The sequence below is a fragment of the Cornus florida genome, unplaced genomic scaffold, assembly GCF_030987335.1.
Source record: "Cornus florida cultivar Cherokee Brave unplaced genomic scaffold, ASM3098733v1 CherokeeBrave_3.0.0_Hap2_Chr03, whole genome shotgun sequence".
Lineage (NCBI taxonomy): Eukaryota > Viridiplantae > Streptophyta > Magnoliopsida > Cornales > Cornaceae > Cornus > Cornus florida.
This window is the reverse complement of record NW_026775573.1, coordinates 15,190,056-15,205,613: the sequence shown is the minus strand read 5'-3', so window position 1 is coordinate 15,205,613 and position 15,558 is coordinate 15,190,056. Positions and strand designations below refer to the sequence as shown.

The 15,558-nt window shown below is 35.7% G+C and overlaps 1 non-coding gene across 1 annotated transcript; it reads left to right on the top strand.

The window, feature by feature from the left end:
- Positions 1-5,373: 5,373 nt before the first annotated feature.
- Positions 5,374-5,482, top strand: LOC132302086 (small nucleolar RNA R71). The gene has a single exon (XR_009480728.1). It is a non-coding gene; the product is annotated as a small nucleolar RNA R71 (small nucleolar RNA).
- Positions 5,483-15,558: the final 10,076 nt, after the last annotated feature.

Genomic DNA, 15,558 nt, shown 5'->3' with positions numbered 1-15,558 from the left:
ACTGATCATAGATCTAACCATGTTAAATGGAATTCTGTTATTCCTATTTGACACCTAAATGCATTTAGCGTTAATTGCGGAAAACTGGTACACAACACCTTCATTGACCATATAGTCTTTGCACTATCTAAAGAAATACTCATATCCTCGATCAGATCGAAGTGTCTTGATAAGTTTACCTAATCTGTGCTCCACATCAGTCTTGACCCTCTCGAAATATACCAAAAGTATAAGACTTGTGTCGCAACAGGTAAATTTATCCAAAACGTGAGTAATCTTGCTTGGATGTTCACAAGACCACACGTGTCCGCGTGTACCGACTCCAATTGTTCTTTATGTCTATTTCATTTGGCTGATTAAGCCCTTAGAGTTATCTATCCTTCAAAACAGGATTCACAAGTTTGGTTTAGGCTCCTCTGCCTCACTAGGTAATAAACCTTCTTTGACCAATCTTTGAATCTCATTTTGATTGATAACAACCCAAAAATAGACATTAAAAATACAATGAGTCAGGAATAACAAATTTTCTCTTAACATTCAATCTAGAAGATGCAACATTAGTTTCTATATCTTACAAATTTTAAGAGCTTGTGATTATAGTATATTAACCATATTTCAATGCACCAGAAGCAATCGCATATCTATTCAATTTTTTAAAACCAGTTTTACAAAATAACAACACAGTTTTTATAAACCACAAGTGAAACAAGAATAAGATAGTGTCTAACTTCTGTGCATAAAGATAGTTCTCTAATACTAATATCCTCATACTCTCTAATTTTAGATGTAATACTCCCACTGACTTAGCTACAACCTTGACATCAGGTCAAGTACAAATATATTCCATATCATCGAGGCTTCTAGATTCCTAAAATCCTTGCAACGAATTGCAAAATGTTTAGTGGCTCCAGAATCTATCCATCAGGAATTAATAGACGCAACCACATAACATGGCTCAATGATTAAATATATATTTTACTATGCCGCGTCATTGCTTAGACAGTTCGTCCTTTAGTGTTTTAGTTAACGACAAAAGAAATAGTTTTCTTCGCCCTCAACATACACTACCTTATTCCCTTTAACCTTTTTGAATACCTATGTTTTGTGCTAACTTAGTCCTATTATCATCCTTCTTCTTTACTTTGCCCGTCCACTTGAGTCTAGAAGAAAATGGTATAGACTATGTTAGATTGATAGGAACGCCTATACTTTTGATTATCCCTTCATCTATTACCAATACTATAAGAATATCTGCGAGTGTGAACTCAAACTGATTCCTTATTTAGTTCACTCTGAAAACCGAACCAGTTTGGTAACAAGGCAATAATCATGTCAATTTGAAACTTACCATTCAAGTCAGCCCTATTGACCTCCAGTTCAATTTTTAAATAATAAACAATCATTTTTCAAAATCTGATATCAAAACTGGAGTTCCTCAGGCTATCTTGATGATATTTAAATTTGACACAGTACTTAGGCATATGCTCTATCTAATCTCACCAAAACATCTCATTAAGTATCTTAAAGTAAAAGAATTAGGTATAGGAGTATTCAATACATTTTGTACCCTTACGTTGTGAATAAAATATCTAAGTTCCTTTTCCAGTCATTATAAATGAGGTCTAGTTACATTGAATATGTAAGCAAGCAGATAAACTGGATTATACATAATTAATCTGAATATAAATGCATTCATAAAATATGCAAGGTGAATTATTAATACTGTCATGCATATTTAAAATTAAAATAAGTTTGTTTACTACATAATATAATAAATCTCAATCGAACAAGAGATCATTATCATTATTAGTAAACAATCCCTTTTAATTAATGCGAGTCCCTCAACCCTGTAGTATAATAAATCAACCAATCAATATGTCAATAACTCATAATCCTCAACACCCAAACACTCCCCAAATGCCAAATCAAATCAAAAATCCCCAATTTTGGTTCAGCCGAATGCATGTGTGTATATGTATATCATAATCATGAAATTGATGCTTCAAAATGGATGATTAATACACATACAACATAAATCAATATAGAAAATCATGAATCATGCATCGATTAAACTTTTAAATCAAGAAATGGCTCGCGGTTTACCTAAAAACCGAGAGGGGGCGAAGCCGCGGTGAAAATAAGGCTCTACCTTGCCGGAATTGGCTCGCCGGAGATGAGGAAGATGATTGGAATGGAGGTTGGCCGTATTGAGCTTGAGATTGAGAGAGAGGGAGACTTAGGGTTAGGGTTTGTTTAGAAATTGGATCGATCCAAGTGTATCGATCCAACTCGGTTTTATTTTTAAAAACATGATATGCAGAGTTCGATCGATCGAACATTAAGTTCGATCGATCGAACCTAGGTCTCCACTCTAAATTTTTTTTTTTTTTTTGAAATAATTTTGAATTTTGAAAAATCAAAGGAAATTAAATTAATGAGATGCAAATTTCGATCGATCGAAGAAAGATTTCGATTGATCGAAGAGGATAAAGAATGTACAAGTTTAAGGGCTCAAGAGTTGACACGTGTTGGAACCTTGGATCGATCGAACTTGGAATTCGATCGATCGAACATGAAAAATTTTGAAAAGTCTCGAGAGCATGCATTTTGGAATTTGGATGCAGGTCCAAAATTTTTCTAAGTGTTGGGACTCATGATCGATTGAACCACATGTTGGATCGATCGAAAGATAGTTCGATCGATCGAAATGGTTTACGATCGATCGAACTTTCAAAAATTTGGAGATCCCGAGAGCATGCATTTTGGAATTTGGATGCAGGTCCAAAATTTTTCTAAGTGTTAGGTGCAAAATGAGAGCTGGATCGATCGAGTCCATAGTTGGATCGATCGAACCAATGTTTGATCGATCGAACCAAAACTTGGATCGATCGAAATTATGCCTAAATGCTCAAAATGACTTGAATGCTCATGCAATCCCTTACTCAGTTCCTTCCAATGTATATGAACCACAAAAACAGTATCTAGACTTCGCAAGAATCAAAATGCAAGATAGAAATGAGGGAGGAATAGGGTTTTGACATCCTACGAATTTCGGTGCTAGTCTTTAACGTCTCTAGCAAGACCTAGGGTTCTTTTAACCCGGATCAAAGATCTTACAATGTATCCCCTCCTTTTTGGGATGAGAGATGTTTTGAGTCACTCCTAACAAATGGTTCTTGGAAGAACTTGTTGGGGTGGTTCTTGGAAGAACTTGTTGGGGTAAACTCAAAAGACGTCTTGAGTTCCTTGTCAAAACTTTCCTTGGGCTTCCACGCCCTTTCACAACAAGAGTTCGAAATCACTTTTCTTGCATGCAATGCTGAAGATGAAGATGAAGGCTTTGAAATATTGTTCATACACAAAAGCTCATTCCTTTCACAAGCAAGATCATGATATTCCTCTACCACATTAACCTCTTCTTCATATTTGTCAAATGGATTGGGTGTGGGGTTAAAGATGTTCAACTTCACTCTCATGTTCCCAAAAGAAATCTTCATTATCCCCATCCTATAATTTATGTTGGCATTTGAGGTTGCCAAGAAAGGACGGCCAAGGATAACCGGAATTTGGTTTTTTGGATCGAGCACCGGTTCCGTGTCAATGATGACAAAGTCAACCGGGAAGAAGAACTTATCAATCTTAATCAACACATCCTCAATTATCCCCCTAGGCTTCTTAATGGATCGGTCGGCAAGTTGTAAAACCACCGACGTCGGTTTCAATTCACTTAGGCCCAATTTGACATAAACCGAATAGGGAAGAAGGTTAACATTAGCCCCTAAGTCAAGAAGTGCCCGGTTGATGACATGTTCACCAATGACACAAGATGTTGTAGGTGCACCGGGGTCCTTAAACTTTGGCAAAGTGTTGTGTTGTAGAATGGAACTCACTTGTTCGGTTAAGACCACTTTTTTTGATGTTTGGCTTTTGTTCTTCCGCTTTTGGGTGCATAAGTCCTTCAAGAATTTGGCATAAGCCGGAATTTGCTTAATTGCATCCAAAAGTGGAAGATTGACTTTGACTTGCCTAAACATATCCATTATCTCATTGTTCTTGGTCTTTTGCATTTCTTTTGAAATGGACCCTTTCAAGGCTTCCGGAAATGAAGCTTTTTTAAAAACTCTTTCAGCATTTTCTTTCAAAGAATTCTCAGCATTGGACTTGTTCAATTCATTAGATTTCAAATCACTTTTCAAAGAAGAATCATGAATAACATTTTTCAAAGAACTTTTCTCAAACACATTTTTCAACACTGTTTTCAATGAATCTCTTTGGAAATCATCTTTCAACTCACAATTTGAGGGCTTCTTATTCTCAAGATCATGCACATGCAATGAAGGAGGAATAGTGTGTGGAACGGGACGGGTGACAACTTGAGGTTGTACCGGTTCACTCTCTTCATTAGGCATTCTAACTTGATTGTCTACTACCCTACCACTTCTCAAGGTTGTTACCGCATTGACATGCTCAACATTATGCCCTTCCAATGAGGATTTGGTTTCTACAACACATTGTTGTTTGATTGGGGCATTCATGTGCATCTTTCCCTTCTCTCTAGCATTAAGTGTTTCAGCTATTTGCCCTACTTGGGTTTCTAGCTTGGCAATTGATTGAGAATGAGAATGCAACAATTGAGTATTTACTTCTAGAGTGCCCAAAGCATTTAAAACCTTTTCCTCAAAAGCGGAACCTCTAGAATTTCCTTGAGAATATGATTGGTTAGGAAAATGAGAATTAACAAATTGATTTCCTTGTGAGTTGTATGGTCTTGAACCTTGGGATCCTTGGTTTTGAAGTGGAGGTGGAATGTATTTCCCTTGAAAACCGCCTTGGGAAGAGTTTGAGCCCTCCCCTTGGTTTTTCCAAGAAAAATTAGGATGATTCCTCCAACTGGGATTGTAATGGTTACCATAAGGATTGTTCCCTTGGTTCACAAATGTTGCATTAACTTGCTCAATGGGTTCATTTTGAATTTGTCCATGAGGACAATTAGAAGTAGAATGAAGAACACTAGAACAAGTCATACATGATTCATTTTGAACTCTAGGAGAATGGTTAGGAAAGGAAGACACTTGATTCGCCAAGTTTTGATTGATCAATTGATCAAACTTTTGAGATAAAGACTTCATCTCGGCGGTTATATCATTTGAGTGGTCAACTTGATGCAAGCCAACACTCTTCCTACCTTGAGAATTTCTACCATTCCTAGATGACAATGTTCTATGCAAAGAGTTTTCACTCATGCTCTCATAAAGATGCCACACGTCTTCCTCTTGCCGGTCTATAAAAGAATCTCCCATTGAAGCATCAACCATGCCTTTATAATTGTCCGATAAGCTTTCAAAAAAGAATTGGACCAATTGCCATTTAGGCATGTCATGGTGAGGACACTTCCTAAGCAATTCATTGAAGCGTTCCCATGCCTCGTGGAAAGTTTCTCCTTCCCCATGTGTGAATTCTCTAATGGCGGTTCTCATAGCATTGGTCTTAGAAACCGGATAGTACTTTTTCAAAAATTCTTGTTGCATTTCTGCCCAAGAAGTTATAAAAAAAGGCCTAAGGTTGTTAAACCAATACTTCGCCTTATCTTTAAGGGTGAATGGAAAAAGTTTCAGCCTTAAAACTTCTTCCGGCATGTCCGTGTATCGAACGGTAGAACAAACTTCAAGAAACTCATCCAAATTCTTGTAAGGTTCTTCACTAGGAAGTCCATGAAAGTTAGGTAGCATTTGGATAGTTTGTGCTTTAATCTCATAATGGTGTGCTTTAAATTGTGGCAATTGAATGCATGTGGATGCATTATACTCATTAGGCACATAATGATCTCTCAATGCGAGTGGTGGATTAGCAACTTGAGGTGCAACATGGACACCTTGATTATATTGAGCTTGATTAATGATGGGGGGTTGTGGTGCATACATTGGCCTTGGAATTCCCATTAGAATTTGGCCTTGTTGTTGAGGAGGTTGATGCATGTATGGCCTAGGCATGCCTAATGGAACTTGCATATTATCATTTTGCACATTAGGATGAAGGATGCCTTGTTGGTCTATGTGACCAAGGTCTTCAACATGATCATCATTGAGAGCGTCCATTGGTAGATTGGTTCTATGTGAACTTCCTCTTCCCCTTGGATTCCTAATAGTGGATTCTAAATGCAAATCAAGAGGGACAAGAGTAGATCTCAATGAACGACGACCATGCATGCACAATGCAACACGAATAAGCAACTTTCTTAACAATGCAATTAAACTTCACAACCACAATTTTCAAATGCAATGTATGTCAAATAAATGCCTCCACGTGGGCCCCCGATTTATCTAATGATGCTATGCAATGCCTCCACGTGGGCCCCCGATTTAACTAAGGAGATTGAGTAAGAAGGTTTCACAATAGTAGTAATACCCCTAATTTTAAAAAGGATATTCCTGGTATTTAATGGTATTTAATTTATTATTTAAGTGCATTTTATTTGATTATGTGTCATTATTATTTTTTTTATTAGGTACTTAATTGTTTTCTTTTGTGGTGATTTAATTTATTTAAATGATATTTATTTTTAGTTATTTGATTGGAATTACTTGTTAGTGTTTTAATTATTTAATTGGCATTAATGGTTTAAGTGTAATTGGTTTAGTTATTTGATTGGAATTACTTGTTAGTGTTTTAATTATTTAATTGGCATTAATGGTTTAAGTGTAATTGGTTTAGTTATTTGATTGGAATTACTTGTTAGTATTTTAATTATTTAATTGGCATTAATGGTTTAAGTGTAATTGGTTTAATTATTCTATGTGTGTCTTATTTTATGTGTGTCTTATTTGGTTTAATTGGGTTTACTAATTATTATTTTGTTCAATTAGATTATTTGTTAAGTATTTAATGGTGAATAGGGTAATTAGGTAAATACATCTAACTAGGGTTTTAATTACAGTATAAATTAGGATTTTATATTATAGCCGTCGTAGGTTTCTACGTTAATTGGATGAGCCGGTTAGGATTGTGAGTTGGACTTAAATGAACCTAGGGTTTAGGAAAACTCTATAAGTATAAGGTAGACGTCTGTGTAGGGTTTTTTTTAAACAAAGCACACGTTTTGTGGAAGTGGAAAAGGAAAAACGCAGTTTTTCACATTCTGCCAAGGTTTGATCAAAGCTCCGATCCCGCTTCGTCCGTAGTCCGATCAAGCTGAAATTTGGAGGATAGGTTCACGACTCAGTGACGCACAATCTGAACGGTGGAGATCAGAGTTTGACCTCAGGAACAGTGATTCGTACTCGTGAACAGTAACTGGGTCGCACAGGTTTTTTTCCATTCTGCCCAGATTTCATCAAACATCCAATCCCGCTTCGTCCGTGGTCCGATCGAGCTGAAATTTGGAGGATAGGTTCATGACTCAATGTTGCATAATCTGAACGGTGGAGATTAGATTTTGAGTTCAGGAATAGTGTTTCGTACCCGTGAACAGTAACCGGGTTTTGGAACTCGCCGGGATTTTTTTTAAAAAGACGACGTTGAAACTTTGAACAAAAGTTTCTGAGGCAAGATTCTATCCTTACTCTTTCCCTTAGGCTTCATACTCTTTGCACTCTTAAATGATTCTAGGATTAATGAAGATTAAACCAAACTAAAATGATATCTGTTTTGCTATGAAACTGGTAGTTACAGTAGTGTTGTATGCTTGTTCAACCTAGACTAAGCATGTTTGTGGATGCATTGTGGTTCTGTGGTTCACGTTTTTCCTTACCACTGCTAGTATAAATTATTGGAAGAATGGGTCTAGATGATAGCTATCTTAACTTCTATAATAGCAACTGTTGGAACTTAAATACTAGAAGGATTTGAGTTTAACACTAGATCGGTTTTGTGGAACACTATAATTTGAGCATGTCTACATACATGCTGTGAATATTGTTTTGATGCTTACATTAACACAGTTAGTATCAACTGTGGAGGTTAAGATTTTGTGATACATACCCTACATATCTGTATGTCATTTGTAAGGTGTTAAATGGAAGTTTTAATTAATTCTGTCTTTATATCAGACTAAAGGGAACAACTTAAATTGGGCATGTATATGTTGTTGTTGTGACCCTGTTTATTAATGCTTATTTTATCACTGCTAACATTGAATGTTGGATGTTGGAATTTAGTTGATATATACTTGATTTATTGGTATTATTGACTACTGGAGGATTGGAAAGTAGGCATCGGTATGGGACGGTGGCATACTAAGGATGGGTTTGGTTTTTAAAACAATACCATTACCCACCTACTTGGAATAAAGATGGGATTAACTAAAAGTTAAGTCCCGTGGATTTGTATTGTCATGGTAACTACTTGTTGAGAGGCAATATCAGGGATTTTGGATGGATTTTATATATGTACTGTTATGGTGCCTCGGTATGAGCTTGAGCCTCAGGACCGATGGCTAGGGAGCGTATATGTATCGGGATGTGTAGCTGGCTACGATGGTTGGAGGTGTACCCTGTTTAGGTATAGGTACATATGCCCACTTCGTGTGCGTTTTAGCATGTTACCTCTGTTCAGGTTGAGACCGGCCTGTAGTCCAGTGAGAGTCCTTTAGTGTGACTATATATATATTTACGGACTATCAGCTATTGTTGATTGTTTAGGATGTACATGCGTATCGGGCCTCTGTTTGGATTGTAGTAGTATAGAACTTGCGCGTGGGCCTGACCACTTCTATTTTTTCAGGTACACGACAGTTCCAGGCTTAGACGTGTTCGTGCTGAGCAGAGGTCTCTATTCACTTTTCCGACGATGTAGGGCTCTCTCTATAGTTTTATTTCTGGACGTTTATTACAGTTGTTCTATCTTCCGTTTGGATGTTTAATAGGGGTCCACTAGAGATGGATTCCCAAGTTGTAAACTGATGGAGTTTTGGAGTTTGGGTTTGATGGATTTTAATAATTATAATATTTTGCGGATTCTATTTTTAGTTCCTTCCAGCTTTAATTTCATTTCTTAATTTATTTTGTATTCCGTGTTCATTATAAAATATTAATTGTTTGATATTCCCTCGGGTTTGGGCCTGAGTCTGATCAACCCGTGTCTCGGATCCGAGAGGTATCACAATAGTCCTTTAGCACTTCAACTCCAAAAGTAAAAGCTTAGCTTAGCAATTTTACTTAACAATTTTTCATTTTAAGTATTTTTCCTTTGCTTTGCTTTGCTCCTTAGCTTGGAATTACTTTGCTAGCTCCTTGCTCAATGCACCTAGTCAATGGAGAACAAATTCAATAAGCAATCAAAAACAGAAAATAAAAAGAAAATAAAGACACGATCAAAAGAGTACTAATCCTAATTGAATTTCACAATTCGACGTTGCCAATTTAAAATCCCCGGCAACGGCGCCAAAAACTGACCGGTCCTTTACAAGGGTCGCGATACCAAGTCAAGCTTGAAGAGTTGTGAATTTAGGAGGTGGCCAAGTTTTACATTTATAGAAAGCCACTACTACCTTTCTCTATATAAAATATAGATAGGGCGAGTAGGGATCGTCCCAAGGGATTTGATGGTGTATCGAATTGTGAAACTATGGTAATTAGGGTTAGTAGGTCGAGTGATCACACAATTGATTGGTTGGTTGATTAAGCTAAATTGAATTCAACTAAATAAAATAATATGAAGTAAACAAGAGAGAGAGAGGTTTTGGGGTGTAGAGATCACCACCAAGCAATACTTTTCTATACTACTAACAAGTGATCAATTGAGGGTAATGGATGTGTTGCAATATGATAGGGGTGTGTGTGCATTAGGTTGATTCAATTGGCAAGGATGACAAATCAAGCAAGTATTGTCTAAACATCATGTGAAGAGCACAATATATCTAAACAATAGAGCATATATTGTCTAGACAACATGGGGATAGCACAATAGATCAAAACAAGTCATTAATCCTTCATTAAGCTCACAATCCACATACAACACAATATTAGAGGAATATGCCATTTGGACTCACAAGCATGGAACATCAAACATCAAGAGTAGAATGTCCTCCCATCTAACATTACACTACCACTACACTAAATCTACACTACTAGCATGAAAATAAAGCTATCTAGACTAAGGGAGAGGCACAAACCATCAAGAATAGGCATAAACCATCAAATGAACCAAAATAGCATTCATTAAGCATATCATCTTGATAATCTCTAGATCTATAGCATCAATACACATAGACATGCATCAAAAACACTAAATCTAGAGATAAGCACATGAATATCCTACTCTAGCATACATAGACATATGGATATAATAGAATAGTCAATTGGAAGCATTAAACTATACAAACCATGAAATAATCAAGATTTATATATACATGAATATCAAGATGTATCATACAACACTAATCCCTCAATAATACACAAGATTAGAGTGTAAAAAACATGCTTGGGGCTAACTCTAGCCCCAAGAGGATGTCTAGCCACTCATGGTAGTGATGATCTAACCCTCAAGGGCTAACTCCATGGCTGCTCCTTGTTGGTGAAGATCTCCTCCAATGGTGCTCTAGCTTCCCTCATTTCTTCCTCTCCAAGAATAGCCTCCAAGATGATTTTCAATGTGTGACAAGAGACTCGAGACTCTCTCCAAAAAGTGTATCATATTCCTTATATAGGTAGGTTAAATACACCCCATGATGAGCTGTGGTCGTGCAAGGCATATTCTCCAATCATTGGATGAAGGACGGAATAAATGAGCTGGACTTTAACTTTTTCTCGCTGGAGGAAGTTCGATCGATCGAACCTTAACTTGGATCGATCGAAAATGGGTTCGATCGATTAAACTGCATCTTGGATCGATCGAAGTGGTCTGACTCCTTTGGATAAGGACAAGGCTGAGATATTTCGAAGATATTTATGGGGAAAAAGACAAAAGTGGTTGGTAGGCGTACAGCTGTGGATAAGATCAATCATTTGAATAGGACAAAATAGGGTTCGATCGATCGAAGGTGATGTTCGATCGATCGAACTTGGAATTTCAGCAAAGGCCAAGGTTGGATCTATCGAGAAGTACTGTGATCGATCATAGATGTTCGATCGATCGAACTCTAAGTTGGATCGATCGAATTTTTCAGCTGCACAACTTGATTCCTTTTTGCTCATTTCTTTCTCCACTTTGCTCCCTCCTTTGGTTTATCTCAGGATTGCTTTAATTAAGCTCTTATTTGGCTAAGTTAGCTCAATTTTGGGATTAGTGCCTGAAAATATAAATAACACGTAATAAGTCTAAAACGGCAAAGTAAGATAGATAAAGGTATTAGAATGCTTAAGCTTAACGGGTTTAAATGCGCACTTTTTAGTACTCATCACAATGCCTTGTCTATCTATATGAAATGATTCCCGATTATGTTTAGCCTGTCTAAAATCACCTAGTGTAGACCATTCCTTTGGGGAGCTAACACTATTGATTTTAGATTGAGTGTATAACGTTATTAATGCTCTAATAAAAAATAAAACATTAAATATCTTGTCATTATAATCTAGACTCTTTAAATCATGCGTAGGGCCTTATTTTTAAAGATCTAATTACAATGAACATTTAATATTATTATTTTCATGAGACAACCATTCTTGTAATATTAAGACTCTTCAAATCATGCGTGGGGCCTTATTTTTGAAGATCTAATTACAATAGTGTTAATAACTAAGGCCATGGGGTAATGTATAAAAATCCCCGCTCCCACTCAATTTTTAATCATTCATAATTAGGGTTTTCATTTTATTCATTTACATGATATAATGTATGCAAAACGTCTTGATTTTAATCCAATTAAATTTAGAAAATAATTGGACTTTTAAATGATTCACTAATATTTAATTGGAGGCACACTTTAAAAATAATTTTCAAAAATAATTTTTCGTTTCCCAATAAGTGCCCTCTAATTAATTAGTAATCAAATCCAATTAATTTTCATAATTTAATTAATATAAATCAAGCCATTTAAATAAATATCATGGATCCAATGCATGAATAATAATTAATAAACAATTATCTATTCCATGCATCACATACATCAATTAATGACAAATCAAGCAAATAAAAATGGCCAATGAAATCAGCTTTTAACATTTAATTGCTCTATGTATTGCATGAGTGTCTTTCAACGCCTTGTAAACACCCGCAGGAGGCTGGTACTCGTTTGGAGAAGTAAAATACCGCTTGGAATGCGCCCGGAGGGCCCCACACGCGCTCACACGCACCGGGGGCAAGCAGCAGAACACTGCACGGGCCTCCACGCGCCCCCACGCGCAGGCACACGCCTGCACGCGCTAGGTGTGCGCTTCAGCGCGTGAGACGCGCCTGCACGCGCTTTGTAGATGCTGCAGCGCGTGATTCCATGCGCCTGTCTTGTAGTTGCGCCGCATCACTCGGCGCGTGTATCTCACGCGCATTCCCATTGGGCGCTCATATAGCGCACCATGGAATGCGCTGCATGGGATCTTTTTTTGTTTCTGATCTTTGATCTGAAGGCTGCTAGTGCGCGTGCATATGCACTGCGCTACACCGGATCATCCATCTACCTTCCGACAATGTCCCTCGCCGCCGGCATTACTCCGATCGCCGAAAAATTTCAGAAAATTAATAAAAAATCCCATAAAATTATAATTAAGCCCAAAAAATTCCAGAAAAATTCTGAAAAATTCCGAAAAAATTCTAGAAAATTCTTGAAGCCTAATTTAACCCTTTTGGACCTTCCTGAAGTTTCATAGCATCCTTTGATGAAGATCACATGGCTTTAAATAAATTTACAATTTGAAATACAATGAAAAAAATTAAATTACATCATTGAACTTTCAAACGGTTAAATCAAAGCCTTAATTACATTCATCCAAAGATAAAATTACATTCCAATAACCTATAAGCTTCATCCATGGCCCAAACATTCATCAACATTCATCCAATCACAAATATACATACATCATGATCATATAAAAAAATATATACATATGCATATATAACTTTGGATCCATGAATGATGATTTTCATAAAATCATGATCTCTAGTGATGAATCAAATCATGCTCTGATACCACAGTTGGGAAACGTGTTAGTTTTAAAAACTTTTCGAGGGATTTTAATTCATAGATCTTGATTCATTACATAGAGACAAGTTTTATGCAAAAATAAAACATGATGTATCATTCAATTAACAGATTGAATACTTACATCAAAGGTCTGAGTAAACTTTTAAAACTTTCCTCTAAAGTGAATGTTCTCACTTATTATAGATTCCTTAGCAAGATGCATTCTCTTTGGATCTTCATCTTCTTGGTAATTGTTTTGCCTTTAGGAATCATTTATAAGCCTCCATGAATGACCTTGGAAAACTAGGCTTGTGGGAGCCTCCATTAGATGAGAATATAAACCCTAATTTTCTAGAGAGAGAAAATAGCTTCCTTTTTCCTTCTTCCAAAAATCACCCTAAAATATACATAGACCATGTATATTTATAGGCAAAATAAAAATAAAGAAAAGGAAACAACAAATCATTCTCAATCTCTAATTCACATGTTTCAAATCTAATATGATTCCAATATCAAGTTGGGCTATGAGTGAGAATCCATTGGGTCTATTATTTTATTGGTTACAATGAATTAATAATTGGCCCAGTCCATGGACCCAATTCAATTAATTCATAAATTAATTTCTACTCCACTAAAAGAAATTAATTGAACTCCAATTAAATAATAAATAACCTCTAAGTCAATATTGCACTTTGACCCCTCTATGCATAATTTGTTATCGGATAAATAAAGCCATTAATCCGACTACTTAATTAATATATTTATTTTGGTACCATTGATTATTTCTGGCTCGATCATAATAAAAACATTTGTTTGACAAAAGTAATAATTTAAATAAATAAATATATAATAAATCATTTTGTCTAAAAACATACGAAGGGTTTCGAATTTACTTTGTAATTAACCATAATCAATACAAAATAAATACAAGTAGCAATGATGCAAATATTGAAAATATAACTCTCTAACTATTAATTACATAACTATCCAAAATGTCGGTCTAAGGATCCCGAAGAATCCGCCGAACAAATCAAAGTAATTATTAATTAATAAAAGAGTCTATAATTTTCTCATACTTAAGAGTCAAATGCCATGACGGTGATAGGGAGCAATTGCATACGACGGCTCTCGCAATATATCTCAACCTAACGCGGATCCAGTTCAAGTCTTAATTAATTATGAGTCTATCCATAATTACCGACTATGAACCATTTATGATTACTATTTATATTCATGTATTGATCGTCATCACATACATATATAATTATCTCTTGTAATCAAGTGGACACTATCAATTCTATAATGAATCGAAACATAATACATTGAATTCACCAATTGTATAAAAACATAAATATTTTAGAAACGTCATGAACTTATGTCACTTTAATCCAAATAGGAATTTGCTATGTCAGAGCATATAAATCCCAACAGTTCGGTGTATACAAAGAAGACATAGTAAGTTGTTTGATTATTAACTCTTACTTTCTAATTTGGAAGTGGTCATTACTTGGTGGTAACTTTGGACTGTTAAGCATGAGAACTCAGGTTTAAGTCTAAAAAGTTCATGCAGTCCTCATCATGTCTTCCCTTGTAGACAGTAAACAAGATCTTTGTCATGTAACTTGTCATTTTTTCAAATTAGAATTATTTTATTTTATTTTATTTTAGGGTCGTGATGTTTGTGTGTTTCTGTGACTGGTTTTAGGGGGGGGGGGGGGGGGGGGGGGGGGGGGGGGGGTGTTTGGGTGGTGGGGTTGGGGTTTGATGTTGGTTTACAGAAATGCAGCAGATAAATGAGGTGGTCTTGTGGTGCTGACAGTAGAAACTGAAATTCTCTCTCTCTCTCATTGAATTGAATTTATATACAAAAAAGTATTCAATTAATGAGCTAGCTTTTGTGATTTGGTATTATTTTCCATTTTGTATATTTTAATCTAAATGTTCCCTGCAAATGGGATTGACAACGGGCCTATCTGGTCAAATATAAGTTGGTTGTGTGCATCCTTAATAACTAAAATTCCAAAGGTTACGCCTGTACCAAATCCATCGCACTCCAACTATCCAATGAGCAAAAGTTCTCGTTTAGGTTCCTGCTGGGTGTGTGTGTGTGTGTATATATAAAAGCTATATAAAAATATAATTTATATAAAAAAATTGGTAAATAATTTTGCAGGACATTTATAGGAATATAAAAATATTATATGTAAAATGAATTTTTTTTAATGCATTTTAGTTAGCATTAAAAGTTTTCTTAAAAAAAAAAATTGTAACGAAGTACTATTTCGTGGTTTAGACCTAAATTGTCCTTATTTTTATTAAATAGGGTAATAAATTTAAATAAATTTATATTACCTAAATTTTAGATAAATAATTTTGTTGGACATTTAGAGACATATAGAATGTTAAACTATTCTTTATGCAATCCGAACAAAAGGGATAAATCATAAAATTCCTATACATCTAAAATTTAGTAGTGTCCCAAATCCACATAAATTTGTTCCTAGAAA